The 16,732-nt window shown below is 37.5% G+C and overlaps 1 protein-coding gene across 1 annotated transcript in view; it reads left to right on the top strand.

The window, feature by feature from the left end:
• The window catches only part of LOC114679013 (uncharacterized), a 141,501-nt gene that overhangs the window by 110,786 nt on the left and 13,983 nt on the right, over positions 1 to 16,732 (top strand). The gene's annotated exons all lie outside the window — the stretch shown is intronic.

Raw genomic sequence — 16,732 nt, 5'->3', positions numbered from 1 at the left:
CCCAAAGACATGAAGAAAGAGAATCTTCTCTTCATTAAATGATGAACTGTATCATGCTTCTCTCTTCAGAATTTTTTCATCTGTTCTAGGGCTTAGTTACAGGCTTGCAGAGACTATGAAACGAGCTCTAATGATGAGGTTGTCATTTGCTTGCTAATCCAGTTCCTCCTTATCCTGGATCTCCAGCTGGGAAGAAGACTGAATTTATCGATCCACTTCTCACTTCTATTTTAGAATTGTTTTATCTTTAGCTTTCCATAAAACTGCCAGATCACCATTAGAGGTTGTATGATTCTTATTCTATTACTATTACTGAGAAAGAAAAAAAATCAGTAGATTAAATTTAAAAACATTTTTTTTTTGCAACTATCTCGTATGTTATTGCTGTTTTATTAAGGGAACAGCCTGGATTCCCTCAAATCTCTCTCTGCAGTGTTCATCAGTACAGCATTTCATTTTCTTTTTATTGGTCAGCTTGATGATTATTCTGTCTGTCTCTGGTTTTTTGTTTGTTTCTTTGGGTTTTTTTTTTATATATTTTTCCAGTTGGACTTGCTCTGAGTCGCTCAATCCAGCTCACCAGGCCCTTCCAACGGACAGAAAGGATTCTTTATCAGGGTCTCAGGGCATAGTGTAGACTTGCACAAAGTCAGCTACAGAAGCAAATGCTTGCCAACTGATCTCAGCACTCTAAGGAGCCTGCTCTCTGTGCTCAAGGAGATAATAGCACCCTATTAATGTGCAGTAGTTCCCCAGTGAAAGCGTGATGCTGCGAATAGTACTGAACCCTAAATATACTACATTTTTACCCCAAAGACACGGAGAAAGAGAATCTTCTCTTCATTAAATAATGAACTGCATCATGCTTCTCTCTTCAGAATTTTTTCATCTGTTCCAGGGCTTAGTTACAGGCTTGCAGAGACTATGAAATGAGCTCGAAACATACTTATGATAAAGTTTAAATGTATAAATTAGGCACAGTGAGAGATTATCAACAATAAACAAAATACAAAGAACAATTACAACAATATTCTGTAATAAAAGTTATGTTAATATGGTCTCTCTCTCAAAATATCATATCATATCACAGGTAACAGAAACTTCAGGAAGTGAAATTGTGAACAAGGGGGACCCTACTGTATATAGTACACACTTCTGCATAAACTACAAACTAATGCTGGAGAATATATGCTCATTCCTGTTCATATCAGGCCAATGATTTTTGGATCATAATAAAATATTTTAAAATGTGGAGAAACTTATGATGGAGAGGCTTTGTGAGCTTGAAAACAGAAGAAGATGCAAGTCAGTCTGCAGTCTGTCCCCTGTTGAGGTGGCACAAGGAAATCCAAGAGAAGATCAGGACTCCATTTGCACAGGTTAGCTGTGTTACAAACATATGTCTTCTCTCTTTCTAATCAGTCCTTTCGCTCACCCCGCCTCTCCTCACTCCTGCTTTTGCCTTTGCTCTCTCTTTCAGCTTTCCTGATCTCATTTTCCTTTCCACACTACTATTGGATCATAGTCTCTTGAAGTTGTTAGAGCCCATTTTTGTAAGTGAATCTTACAGGTTTACAAGTGTCACATACAATTCCTTACAGTATCATGGGTAACACACCTGCTTCTTATATTTACTGAAAACCTGACATCATTATGTAACTTTTAAAAATTGCGGTTGTTCCCATGGGTTTAGAGAAGGAGTTTTTGGCTTCTCTGTGTGCCAGAATTACCTGGAAATCTGGTTACAACTGCCGATGCGGGGCCTCCAGCCTTGAGAATTTGATTCTGTAGGTCTGAGGTGAGTAAGATGTTTCTGATGCTGAGTTCGAGTAAATCAATCTTTCTCCACTGTCTTTGTCTCTTTCTCAGTTTGATTGGATTTAAAGTAAACAACAATTACTATTCTTTCTCTAGATAAACAGAAAAACATTGTTCAAACATTAAAATCTATTATATCTATAAAATAATTTCTACATGCAACAAATTCGCATGGATTGTAGTAATAAGAAAAATATGAGGCCAGCATTCCACTCCCTTGCAGAAGGCAGCATGGTCCAGAGGAAGAGAATTAGAATGGAATGGCAGGAGGATTGGATGGTATTGTTTAAGAATTCTGTCAAATTTAATAAAACTTTTACAAAGTATTTATAAAGCTATGAATGCTTAAAAGGGGAAAACTATCATATTTAAGTAAATCTAAGGGAAATAAATAGAAAAATATAATATCACCTTTAATAAGGTGATTGAATATAAGAAAAACACAGCAAAAGCAATAACTCTTCTTTATCTATGGTATATACAACAATTTAGAAATAGATATAAATAGATTTCTTTATCTACAACATGGACAAACATTTCCAAATCACAATAACAATAAAACTATAAAATTCTTAGAAACAAATATTTTGCAACAAAATAAGCACAGATATATACCAAAAAAGATCATATTTCAGAGGTCATAAAAATGCCCCAAGGGTATCACAGTGTCACACAGACATCAGCTCTTCCTCTATGAATGTCCAAGTTTTCACAAAATGTCATCACCTAAAGGAATAATGTGTTTAACTGAAGAAACTAATTCTAAATTAGATCTACATTAATCTGTTAATTAAAATAACCAATAATTTTTATTCCAAATATGAGTTGGAGATCTTTGCGTTCCAGATTCCTGGCACAGGACAAATAATCCATGTACAAAATGATTCAAGTGTGTATAATAAGTGTAGCATTTCAAAATCAATGGGTAAGTTATTACATATTGAAAAATGGGTTCTGGAATAATCAACTATTGATTTGAAAGAAACTAAATATTTGCATCAAAAAATTAATTCCATATGAAATAAAGATTTAAATGTTAAGAAGTAAATTTTCTATAAAAAAATTAGCTGGACATGATGGTGTGCATCTGTAGTCCCAGCTTCTCAGGAGGCTGAGGCAGGAGAATCACTTGAACCTAGGAGGCAGAGGTTGCAGTGAGCTGAGATCTCACCACCACATTCCAGCCTGGGCAACAGAGTAAGACTCCGTCTCAAAAAAAAAAAAAAAAAAAAAAAAAAAAGGAAGTACATTTTCTAGAATAAATTAGCGAATAATATTTCTACTTTGGAATAGGAAATATTTTTCAAAATAGAATGTTCAGAAGGAATGAAGGGGAAAAATGACTGATTTATTTTGCTACATTCAAAAGCTTACACACACACACATACAAAATATAAACAATTAAGAAACAAGACTAAGGTACAGAAATATTTATAATTTGTCACGTATGATTAATATTTATCTATGAAAAATTATATACTAATAAGAAAATTAAATAATTCATTTCAAAATTCAATCAGAAAAAAATCAAGCAGCCTATTTTTTGAGGTGATCAAAGAATATATACCTCAATAATAATCATAAAAATGCAACTTAAAAAGCTATCTATTTTTGCCTGCTATAGTGGAAAATTAAAAGGTTCATGATATTCAGTGGGTAACAGGTAAGAATATTGGGTAATTCTCATTTTCAGGCAGACCTAGTAAAAGTGAGCATTTATGCAAGCTTCCTGGAATATGGTTTAACAGTGCCTCTTAAGATAAAAATGTATACATAATTGGCATAGTTTGCCTTTGTGTCCCCATCCAAATCTCATCTTAAATTTTAATCGCCACCTGTTGAGGGAGGGACCTGGTGGGAGGCCATTGGATCATGGGAGCAGCCTCTGCCATGCTGTTCTCCTAATAGTGAGTGAGTTTTCACATGATCTGATGGTTGTAAAGTGTGGCATTTCCTCACTCTCACTCTCTTCTGCCACCCTGTAAGACGTGAGTGCTTCCCCTTTACCTCCTGCTATAAGTGTAAGTTTACTGAGGCCTCCCAGCCATGTGAAAGTATGAGTCACTGGGGAGGGGCCATGATGGATTAATAGAAACAGCTCTGGTCTGCAGCTCTCAGTGAGACCAACCCAGAAGGCAGGTGATTTCTGCATTTCCAACTGAGGTACCAAGTTCATATCATTGGGACTGGTTAGGCAGTGGGTGCAATCCATGCAGAGCAAGCAGAAACAGAGTGGGGCGTGGCTTCACCTGGGAAGTGCGAGGAGCCATAGGACCTCCCTCCCCCAGCCAAGGGAAGTGGTGAGGGACTGTGCTACCCGCCCCCGTACTACACTTTTGCCACAGTTTTTTGCAATCCACAGATCAGGAGATTCCCTCATGATCCTACACCACCAGGGCCCTGGGTTTCAAGGACGGAATTGAGCGGCTGTTTGGGCAGGCACCGAGCTAGTATTTTCATACCCCAGCAGTAAGTAGAGCCCCAGAGAGAGAGGATAACCATCCACTCCTCTGGAAAGGGGGATGAAGCCAGCGAGCCAAGTGATCTCGTCCAGTGGGTCCCACTCCCACGGAGCCCAGCAAGCTAAGAACTACTGGCTTGAAATCCTCACTGCCAGGACAGCAGTCTGAAGTCCACCTGGGACGATTGAGCTTGGTGGGGGGAGGGGCATCTGCCATTACTGAGGCTTTAGTAGGCGGTTTTCAGCTGACAGTGCTAAGGAGAATGGGAGGTTTGGTCTGGGGGGAAATCGCCGCAGCGCAGCAAAGCAGCTGTAGCCAGACTGCTTCTCTAGGTTCCTCCTCACTGGGCAGGGCATCTCTGAAGAAAATGCAGCAGCCCCATTCAGTGGCTTACAGACCAAATGCTCATTTCCCTGGGGCAGAGCAACTGTGGGGAGGGGTAGCTGCAGGCGCAGCGTGAGCTGACTTAATCTTTTCTGAATACTGGTTCGAAAGAGAGCAGCTGATCCTGACAAGGGGATTCTCCTAGCACAGCGCACCAGCTCTGCTAAGGGACAGACTGTGACCTCAAGTAGGTCCCTGACCCCTGTGTCTCCTGACTGGCAGAGACCTCCAAAGAGGGGTTAACAGATATCTCCTACAGGAGAGCTCTGGGTGGCATCAGACTGACGCCCCTCTGGAATGAAGCTTCCAGAGAAAGGAACAGGAAGCAATCTTAGCTGTTCTGCAGCCTCCACTGGTGATACCCAGGCAAACAGGGTCTGGAGTGGACCTCCAGCAAACTGCAGCAGACCTGCAGAAGAGGAGCCTGACTATTAGAAGAAAAAAACAAACAGAAAGCAACAACAACAACAACAACATCAATGAAAAAGACCGCCACACAAAAACCCCATGCAATGGTTATCAGCCTCAAAGATCAAAGGTAGATAAATCCACTAAGATGAGGAAAAACCAGCACAAAAACGCTGAAAATTCCAAAAGCCAGACTACCTCTTCTCTTCCAAATGATCGCAACACCTCTCCAGGAAGGGCACAAAACTGGACAGAGAATGAGATTGACGAATTGACAGAAGTAGGCTTCGGAAGATGTGTAATAACAAACTCCTCTGAGCTAAAGGAACATGTTCTAACCCAATGCAAGGAAGCTAAGAAACTTGATAAAAGGTTACAGGAGCTGCTAACTAGAATAACCAGTTTAGAGAGGAATATAAATGACCTGATGGAGCTGAAAAATACACCACAAGAACTTCATGAAGCATACATAAGTATCAACAGCCGAATCAATCAAGTGGAAGAAAGGAGATCAGAGGTTGAAGACCACCGGGCTGAAATAATGCATGAAGACAATATTAGAGATAAAAGCGTTAAAAGGAATGAACAAAGCCTCCAAGAAATATGGCATTATGTGAAAAGAACACACCTATGTCTGATTGGTGTACCTGAAAGTGATGGGGAGAACGGGACCAAGTGGGAAAACACACTTCAGTATATTATCCAGGAGAACTTGCCCAACCTAGCATGACAGGACAGCATTGAAATTCAGGAAATATAGAGAACACCATTAAGATACTCCATGAGATCATCCTCAAGACACATGATCATCAGATTCTTCAAGACTGAAATGAAGGAAGAAATGTTAAGGGCAGCCAGGGACAAGTGTCAGGTGACCTACAAAGGGAAGCCCATCAGACTAATAGTGGATCTCTCTGCAGAAACCCTACAAGCCAGAAGAGAGAGGGGACCAATATTCAACATTCTTAAAGAATTTTCAACCCAGAATTTCATATCCAGCCAAACTAAGCTTCATACGCGAAGGAGAAATAAACTCCTTTCCAGACAACCAAATGCTGAGGGATTTTGTCATGACCAGGCCTGCTTTGCAAAGGCTTCTGAAGGAAGCACTAAATATGGAAAGGAAAAACTGGTACCAGTCACTGCAAAAACACACCAAAATATAAAGACCAAAGACACCATGAAGAACCTGCATCAACGAATGTGTAAAATAACCAGCTAGCATCATGATGACAGGATCAAATTCACACATAACAATGCCAACCCTAAATGTAAATGGGCTAAAAGCCTCCATTAAAAGACACAGACTGGCAAATTGGATAGAATCAAGACCCATCGGTGTGCTGTATTCCAGAGACCCATTTCATGGGCTCAACATAAAGGGCTGGATAAATATTTACCAAGCAAATGGAAAGCAAAAAAGTGGAGGTTGCAAGCCTAGTCTCTGATAAAACAGATTTTAAACCGATAAAGATCAAAAAAGACAAAGAAAGTCATGAGATAATGGTAATGGGATCAATGCAACAAGAAAAGCTAGCTATCTTAAATATATATGCACCCAATACAGAGGAGGCACCCAGATTCATAAAGCAAGTTCTTAGAGACATACAAAGAGTCTTAGACTCCCACACACTAATAATGGGAGACTTTAACACCCCACTGTCAATATTAGACAGATCAATGAGACAGAAAATTAACAAGGATATTCAGGACTTGAACTCAGCTCTGGATCAAGTGGACCTGATAGACATCTACGGAACTCTCCAACCCAAATCAACAGAATGTACATTCTTCTCAGCACCACATGGTATTTATTCTAAAATCAACCACGTAATTGGAAGTAAAACACCCCTCAGCAAATGCAAAAGAACATAAATCATAACAGTCTTGCAAACCACAGTGCAAACAAATTAGAACTCAGGATTAAGAAACTCACTCAGAACTGCACAACTACATGGAAATTGAGCAATCTGCTCCTGAATGACTCCTGATAAATAACGAAATTAAGGCAGAAACCAAGAAATTCTTTGAAACCAATGAGAACAAAGAGACAATGTATCAGAATCTCTTGGACACAGCCAAAGCAGTGTTAAGAGGGAAATTTATAGCACTAAATGCCCACATCAGAAAGCTGGAAAGATCTCAAATTGACAACCTAACATCACAATTAAAAAAAAAAAAAAAAAAAAAAAAAAAAAAAAAAAAAAAAAAAAAAAAAACTAGAGAACAAGAGCAAACAAATTCAAAAGCTAGGAGAAAACAAGAAATAACTAATATCAGAGCAGAACTGAAGGAGACAGAGACATGAAAAATCCTTCAGAATAAAACAATGAATCCAGGAGCTGGGTTTTTTTGAAAACAATTAACAAAATAGATAGAATGTTAGCTAGACTAATGAAGAAAAGAGAGAAGAATCAAATAGACACAATAAAAATAATAAAGAGGATATCACTGCTGATCCCACAGAAATACAAACTACCATCAGAGAATACTATAAATACCTCTACACAAATAAACTAGAAAATCTGGAAGAAATGGATACATTCCTGGACACACACACCCTCCTAAGACTAAACCAGGAAGAAGTTGAATCTCTGAATAGACCAATAACAGGCTCTGAAATGGAGGCAGTAATTAATAGTTTACCAATCAAAGAAAGCCCAAGACCAGTCAGATTCACTGCCAAATTCTACCAGAGGTACAAAGAGGAGCTGGTACCATTCCTTCTGAAATTATTCCAAACAACTGAAAAAGAGGGACTCCTCCCTAACTCATTTTATAAGGCCAGCATCATCTTGATACCAAAACCTGGCAGAGACACAACAACAACAAACAACTTCAGGCCAATACCCCTGATGAACATCGATGTGAAAATCCTCAATAAGATGCTGTCAAACCGAATCCAGGAGCACATCAAAAAGCTTATCCATCATGATCAAGTCGGCTTCATCCTGAAATGCAAGACTAGTTCAACATGCACAAATCAATAAACATAATCCATCACATAAAGAGAACCACATGATTACCTCAACAGATGCAGAAAAGGCCTTTGATAAAATTCAACATCCCTTCATGTTAAAAACTCTCAATAAAGTAAGTATTGATTGAACATTTCTCAAAATAGTAAAAGCTATTTATGACAAACCCATAGCCAATACCATACTGAATGGGCAAAAGCTGGAAGCATTCCCTTTGAAAACCAGCACAAGACAAGAATATCCTTTCTCACCAGTCCTATTCAACATAGTATTGGAAGTTCTGGCCAAGGAAATCTGGCAAGAGAAAGAAATGAAGTGTAATCAAATAGGAAGAGAGGAAGTCAAATTGTGTCTATTTGCAGATGACTTGATTCTATATTTAGAAAACACAATCATCGCAGCCCAAAAACTCCTTAAGCTGATAAGCAACTTCAGCAAAGTCTCAGGACACAAAATCAATGTGCAAAAATCACAAGTATTCCTATACACCAACAATAGACAAGTAGAGAATCAAATCATGAGTGATCACAAGGATCTGGAACCAGAAATACCATTTTACCTAGCAATCCTATTACTGAGTATACACCCAACGGATTATAAATCATTCTACTATAAAGACACATGCACAAGTATGTTTATTGCAGGACTATTCACAATACCAAAGTCTTGAAATCAACACAAATGCCCATCTATGACAGATTGGATAAAGAAAATGTGGCACATATACACCAGGGAACACTATGCAGCCATAAAAAAGAACAAGATCATGTCCTTTGGAGGGACATGGATGAACCTGAAAACCATTATTCTCAGCAAACTAACACAGAAACAGAAAACCAAACACTGCATATTCTTATTCATAAGTGGGAGTTGAACAACGGGAACACATGGACACAGGGAGGGAAACATCACACACCAGGGCCTGTCGAAGGTTGTGGGGCAAGGAAAGGGAGAGAGCACTAGGACAAATACCTCATACATGTGGGGCTTAAAACCTAAATGACAGGTTGATAGGTGCAGCAAACCACCATGGCACATGTATACCTATGTAACAAACCTGCATGTTCTGCACATGTATCTCAGAACTTAAATTTTTAAAAAAGTGGAGAAACATTACAACTGATACCACAAAATTACAAAAGATCATCAGAGACTACCATGAACATCGGTAATCACAAACTAGAAAACCCAGAGAAAATGAATACGTTCTGGAAACAGAACCATGTGTTAATTACGAAAGATCTCTGATGAAAGATCATCAGAGACTATCATGAACATCTGTAACCACAAACTAGAAAACCCAGAGAAAATGAATACGTTCTGGAAACAGAACCATGTGCTAATCATGATGTGTAAATATCAAAATTCTCATATACTGTTGATGAAAAAGTAAATGTATGCAATTGATTTAGAAAATGGTTTTGCGTTGTTTACTAAATGTCAAGAAATCCTAGGATCTACACATTCCACCCCAGATCGAATTCCATTCCTTGGAATTTAGTCAACAGAAACTTATGAATGCCTATGTGCCAAGTAATATGAGAGGTGGGGGAGAGTCTTAGCCTTCAGGGGTGTGTTGGGAGTAGCGATTTCATGCAGTGACAGGAAGTGAAGCAAATTGAAAACCGGAACTGACATTTTCAGATCTATTTAGTAATGACCATATTCTTTGGATACCTTTATTGGGTTTATAAATATCTGGATGCTCTTCTAAGCTATTTTGTCTTGCGGCTGTGGTTTCAATTGAGTTTTTATACACAGCGCTGCATTGTCAGGGCTCTGGATATAATAGCTGTGGATTATAGAGAACATGATATTTGTAGTGAGTCTGCTTTGATTATTTTACTTATCAGAATCTCATCCAGATGCACCTTCTGCTTGCCTGTTAAAAATCTCATCCAGGTTCAACATTCAAAAGTGTCTTTTTGTGGCCATCCCATATTTGATTAAGGAACAATATCTAATTTGATAATATAAGAGCAATTTTCTAGCTATGTGATAAAAGAAAAAACATTGTTATTTTTACTTTACTTTTCCCCTGAATATACTTTTGCAATCAAAGATAGCTTCAATAATTCTGCAGAAAACCCCATAATGTTTAGCACAATTTCCTAGCCACCCTTAGGCCCAGCAATTATTATTTCATGGTGCTGTAATGCATGTTGTGCACTTTCTCTGAACTCTCAAATACAGGAAATCTATTCTACTTACCCCTAAACTGATTCCTAATGACAGGGAATGAATGAGAGTTTATAGGTCCTATGCCTGAGAGTAAGAAGATGCCCAGAGAAAATGGTGATCCAGACTGCTCACCTCCTACCCATCTTTTTCACCTTGGTACATTGGATGGTGTTATTTTACTTCACTCCGATAACCCCAACAACCCTCATCCACCATCTTGATGCCCTCTTTGCTGTTGGAAGAAGTATGTAAACAGCTTTCACCAAAACAATAAAATGTGCTTAAGCTGAGATCATTAAGAATGGACCTGTTTTCTCCACACCCTCTTCTCCCATCTCAATTGAATGTCAATGCTCAGTGGGACCTTAAAAACCACATATGGAAGATGCAGAGCTTCGTCAGCCTGAATCCTTCAAAATCCTACCCTACAAAAAACCAGGAGCAACTATGTGGACTATTGCATGAGCAAGAATACACTATTTTAGTGTGTTACATTGCTGAAATGTGAGGATTATCTGATACAACAGCTAGCACTGCCTACCTAACAGAGATTTCAATAGCTCTATTATCAACATGAGTGTGAAAATGTCCCGTTGACATCCTTCTTTCAATTGATTTCAATTTCAAGACACTTAGAAGTGAAATTGCTGGATCATATGGTAATCCTATTTTTAGTTTTTTGAGAAACTTCCATACTGTTTTTCATAGCTACTGTACCATTTTAAATTGCTACCAACAGTGCACAAGGGTCCTAATTTGCTTTGTGTGTGTGTGTGTGTGTGTTTATAGTTACTATTCTAATTGGTGTGAGGTAATATATTATTGTGGATTTGATTTACATTTTCTTAATGATTAATGATGTTGAGCATTTTTTCATATGCTTGGCCATTTGAATATATTATGTTTGGAGAAATATTTATTCAAGTCCTATGCCTATATTTTTAGGAAAAGAATACACCTTTTGTATTCTTTTTGTATAAGTTTTTTGTATTCTTTTTTAAAAAAAGCAGAATACATTTTTGTAGGTTTCTTATTCTTTATTTTTTAAACTGACAGATAAAATTATACATATTTACTGTGTACAGAATATGTTTTGAAGTATATGTATATTGAGGAATGACTAAATCTGTCTAATTAACATGTATTTTACCTCACATAGTCATCGTTTTGTGGTAAGAACAATTTACATCCATTCCCTTAGCATTTTTCACACAATACGTTACTAACTATAGTCAGCATGTTGCAGAATATATGTCTTGAATTTATTCCTTCTACCTCACTAAAATTTTGTATCCTTTGACCAACATTTCCAGAACTCCCCATCTCCGTACCAACCACTTCAGCCCCTGGTACTCATCATTCTTTCCACTTCTATGAGATCAACTTTTTCCATTCCACATACGAGTAAGATCATGCAGTATTTGTCTTTGCCTGGCTTATTTCACTTAACATAGTGTCCTCCAGATTTATCCATGTTCTTGCAAATGGCAGGACTTTCTTTTTATGGCTGAATAATATTCCACTGAGTATATACATCAAATTTTCTTTATCCATTTATCTGTTGACAAATACTTAGGTTGATTACAGATTTTGGCTATTGTGAATAATGCTGCAATCATTATTGGAGCACAGATATCTCTTTGAAATACTGACTTCATTTTCTTTGGATATACACCCAGTAGTGGGATCCTGGATCATCTGGTATTTTTACTTTAAAATTTTTGAGAGGCCGGGCACAGTGGCTCAAGCCTGTAATCCCAGCACTTTGGGAGCCGAGATGGGCAGATCACGAGGTCAGGAGATCGAGACCATCCTGGCTAACACGGTGAAACCCCGTCTCTACTAAAAATACAAAAAACTAGCCAGGCGAGGTGGAGGGCGCCTGTTGTCCCAGCTACTCGGGAGGCTGAGGCAGGAGAATGGCGGGAACCCGGGAGGCGGAGCTTGCAGTGAGCTGAGATCCGACCACTGCACTCCAGCCTGGGCGACTCCGTCTCAAAAAAAAAAAAAAGAAAAAAAAAGTTTTGAGAAATGTTCATATTATTTTTCATAATGTCTCTGCTAACCTACATTCCCACCAATAGTGTGCAGGGGTAACTTTTTCTCCACATCCTCACCAACATGTCATCTTTTGTCTTTTTTGTAATAGCCATTCTAACAGGAGTGATATAATATCTCACTATGGTCAAAATTTTCATTTCCTTGATGATTAGTAATTTTGAACTTTGTTTTATATTTGGCCATTCGTATATCTTCTTTTGAGAAATGACTTTGCCTATTTTATAGTATAACTATCTCTTTTTTTGCTGCTTAGTTGTTTTAGTGTTGAATATTATTTCCAAATAATAATAGTAGTGTTGGATACTATTTTGGATATTAATTTATTAATTCCTTATCTGATGTATAATACATAAATATTTTCTACCATACTGTAGATTGTCCTTTCACTCTGTTGTTCATTTCCTTTGCTGTGCAGAGCTGTTTGGTTTGATGTAATCCTATTTGTCTATTTTTGTTTTTGTTGCTTTTGCTTTTAGGATCATATTTAAAGTTTCATAGTTTTGGTTCTTACATTTAAGTCTTTAATTCATCTTGAGTTTATTTCTGAATATGGTGTGAGACAATAATCTAATTTCATTCTCCTGCATGTAAATATCCTGTTTTCTCAACACCATTTATCAAAGAGACTATCCTTTTCTCGTTTTGTGTTTTTGGGACCACTGTTGAAGATCAGTTGGCTGTAAATTCATGGATTTGTTTCTGAAATCTCTATTCTCTTCTGGTATGTGTTTAGTTTTATGCCAGCACCATTCTGTTTTGGTTACTATAGCTTGTAGTATATTTTGAATTGAGTCAGTGTGATGCCTGCAGGTTTGTTCGTTTTGCTTAAGACAGCTTTGCCTATTCAGGCTCTTTTTTGGCTCTGTCTACTTGATTTCAGTATATTTTTTCTACTTTGATGAAGAATGTCATTATTATTTAGATAGCAAATACATTGATTCTCTAGATCACTTTGAATAGTATTGACATTTTAACAGTATTATTTCATTTCATGAATATGAAATATCTTCTCATTTATTTGTGCTGTCTCCAATTTCTTTTCTTTTTTTTTTTTTTTTTTTTTTGAGACGGAGTCTCGCTCTGTCGCCCAGGCTGGAGTGCAGTGGCGCGATCTCGGCTCACTGCAAGCTCCGCCTCCCGGGTTCACGCCATTCTCCTGCCTCAGCCTCCCAAGTAGCTGGGACTACAGGCGCCCACAACCGTGCCCGGCTAATTTTTTGTATTTTTAGTAGAGACGGGGTTTCACCATGGTCTCGATCTCCTGACCTTGTGATCCGCCCGCCTCGGCCTCCCAAAGTGCTGGGATTACAGGCTTGAGCCACCGCGCCCGGCCTCCAATTTCTTTTCACAATGTTTTAGAATTTTTAATGTACAGTTCTTTCACTTCTTTGGTAAAGTTCATTGTTAAGTATCTTATTTTTGTAGCTATTGTAAATGAGATTTTAAAAAAATTTATCAGTTTGTGGTTACTGTACAGAAATGCTATTAATTTTTGTATGTTAATTTTATATACTGCAACTTTGCTGGATTTTTTGTTAGTTGTAAATTTTTTTTACTGGTTTCTGCAGGGTTTTCTATACATCAAATTAAGTCATCTGTAAACAGAGACAATTTAACTTCTTCCTTTCCAATTTGGATGCCTATAATTTTTTTCTTTTGTCTAAGTGCTCTAGCTATAGAACCTTCAGTTCTATATTGAATAGAAATCTTGAGAGTGGCCATTCTTGCCTTATTCTTTAACTGAAAGGAAAAGCTTTCCTCTTTTCCCCACTGAGTACGATGCTAGCTGTGGGTTTGTCATATATAGCCCTTATTTTGTTAGGGTACATTTCTCCTATACCTAATTTTTGGGAATTTTTATGATGAATGTAGAATTTTATCAAATAATATTTCTGCATTTATTGAAGCAATCACATATTTTATATTATTTATTTTGTTAATACAGTGTATCACATATACTAATTTGCATGTGTTGAACTGTCCTTGCATTCCTGGGATGAATCCTACTTGATGATGGTGAATGATCTTTAAATGTGCTGTTGAATTAGGTTTGTTAGTACCTCGTTGAAGATTTTTGAATCTATATTCATCAGACATAATGTCCTGTTGTTTTCTATTTTTATAGTGTCTTTATCTGGCTTTGATATGAGGAAGCTGCTGGCCTTGTAAAATGAGTTTTAAAGTATTCTCTTCTTTTCAATATTTTTCAGCAGTGAAGCCTTCAGGCCTAGGGCCTTTCTTTGATGACACACTCTTTGTTACTGATTCTATCTCCTTACTTGTTGAACTGTGAAGATTTTGTGCTTATTCCCAATTCAATTTTGGTAGGTTTTATGCATCAAGGCATTTATCATTTCTCCTAGGTTATTCATTATGTTGGCATATAATTATTCATAGTAGCCTTATGATTTTTTTATATTTCTGTTATATCAGTTATAATCCTCCTTTTTACATTTATGATTTTATTCGTCTTTTTTCTTAGTCAGCTTATAGTTTATTGACTTTGTTGATCTTTTTGAAAGCCCACCTTTTAGATTCATTGATTTTTCTATTATTTTTCTAGTCTCTGTTTAACTTATTTCTGCTCTGATTTTAATTATTTTCTTCCTTCTACTAACTTGGAGCTTAGCTTTTTGTTTTTCTAGTTACTCGAGGTGCCATATTAGCTTGTTTATTTAAGATTTTTCTTTTATTTTTTTGAGGTAGGCATTTATTGTTGCTACCTTCCCTCTTAGACCTGCTTTTACTATATTTCACAGGCTTCAGTATATTGTGTTTCTATTTTCACTAGTCTCAAGAAGTTTTTAACTTTTTTTTATTACTTCATTGACCCATTGGTGGTTCATGAGCATGCTGTTAATTTATGTGTGTTTGGGAAGTTTCCAACATTCCTCCTTTTATTTATTTATAGTTGGATGCCATTGTGATCAGAAAAGATACTTGATATTATTTCAATGTTCTTAAATTTGTCAAGATATTTTTTGTAACCTAACATACCTATACTGGAGATTGTTCCATGTTCTGTGGAGAAGAATATGCATTCTGCAGCTGTTAGAAGGAACATTATGTCCTAGTTTACACTCCCACCAGCAGTGAAGTATTCACTTTTCACCACATCCATGCCAACATCTACTGTTTTTTGATTTTTTTGATTATGACCATTCTTGCAGGAGTAAGGTGGTATCGCATTGTGGTTTTGTGTTTGAAAAACAGTGTGGAGATTCCCTAAAGAACTAAAAGTAGAACTACCATGTGATCCAGCAATCCCACTACTCGGTATCTACCCAGAAGAAAAGAAGTCATTATACGAAAAAGATACTTGTGCACACATGTTTCTAGCAGCACAATTTGCAATTGCAAAATCGTGAAACCAACCCAAATGCCCATCAATCAACAAGTGGATAAAGAAACTGTGGTATATTTATATGATAGAATACTACTCAGCCATAAGAAGAGATGAATTAATGGTGTTTGCAGCGACCTGGATGAGATTGGAGACTATTATTCTAAGTGAAGTAACTCGGGAATGGGAAAACCAAACATTGTATGTTCTCACAGATATGTGGGAGCTAAGCTATGAGGACTTAAAGGCATAAGAAGAATACAGTAGACTTTGGGGACATGAGGGAAGAGTGGGAGAGGGGCGAGGGACAAAAGGCTCCAAATATGGTGCAATGTATACTACTTGGGTAATGGGTGCACCAAAATCTCACAAATTACCACTCAAGGATTTATTCATGTAACCAAATACCACCTGTACCCCAATAACTTATGGACAAATAAAATAATAATAAATAAAATAAAATAAAATAACTCCCAAGATTCTAACAACAACAAAAAAAGGAATGTTATGTCTGTGAAGTCCATTTGTTCTAGAGCAGTGATCCCCAACCTTTTTGGCACCAGGCACCCGTTTTATGGAAGATAATTTTTCCGTGGACTGAAGATAATTTTTCCATGGGGAAGATTGGTGGAATGGTTTCAGGATGAAACTGTTCAACCTCAGATCAACAGGCATTTGTTAGATTCTCATATGGAGTGCATAACCTAGATTCCCAACATGCACAATTCACATAGGGTTTATGCTCCTTTGAGAATTTAATGCTGTGCCTGATGTGATCTGAGGCAGAGCTCAGGCTGTAATGCTTGCTTGCCCACTGCTCACCTCCTGCTGTGAGGTTCAATTCATAACAGGCCATGGACTTGTAGCAGTTCATGGCTCAGGGTTTGGGGAACCCTGTCCCAGAGTGTAGTGGAAGTCCGATGTTTCCTTATTGATTCTGTCTGGATGATCCTTCCATTGCTAAAATTCCCCTACTACATCTATACTGCAGTCTATTGCGCCCTTATGATCTATCAGTATTTGCTTTATATTTTTGGGTGCTTTGATGTAGGGGTGCATATATATATTTACAGTTGTTATACTCTATTGATGAATTG

This window comes from Macaca mulatta, chromosome 6 (genome assembly GCF_049350105.2).
Source record: "Macaca mulatta isolate MMU2019108-1 chromosome 6, T2T-MMU8v2.0, whole genome shotgun sequence".
Taxonomy (NCBI): Eukaryota; Metazoa; Chordata; class Mammalia; order Primates; family Cercopithecidae; genus Macaca; species Macaca mulatta.
This window is presented reverse-complemented; position numbering and strand designations above follow the sequence as displayed.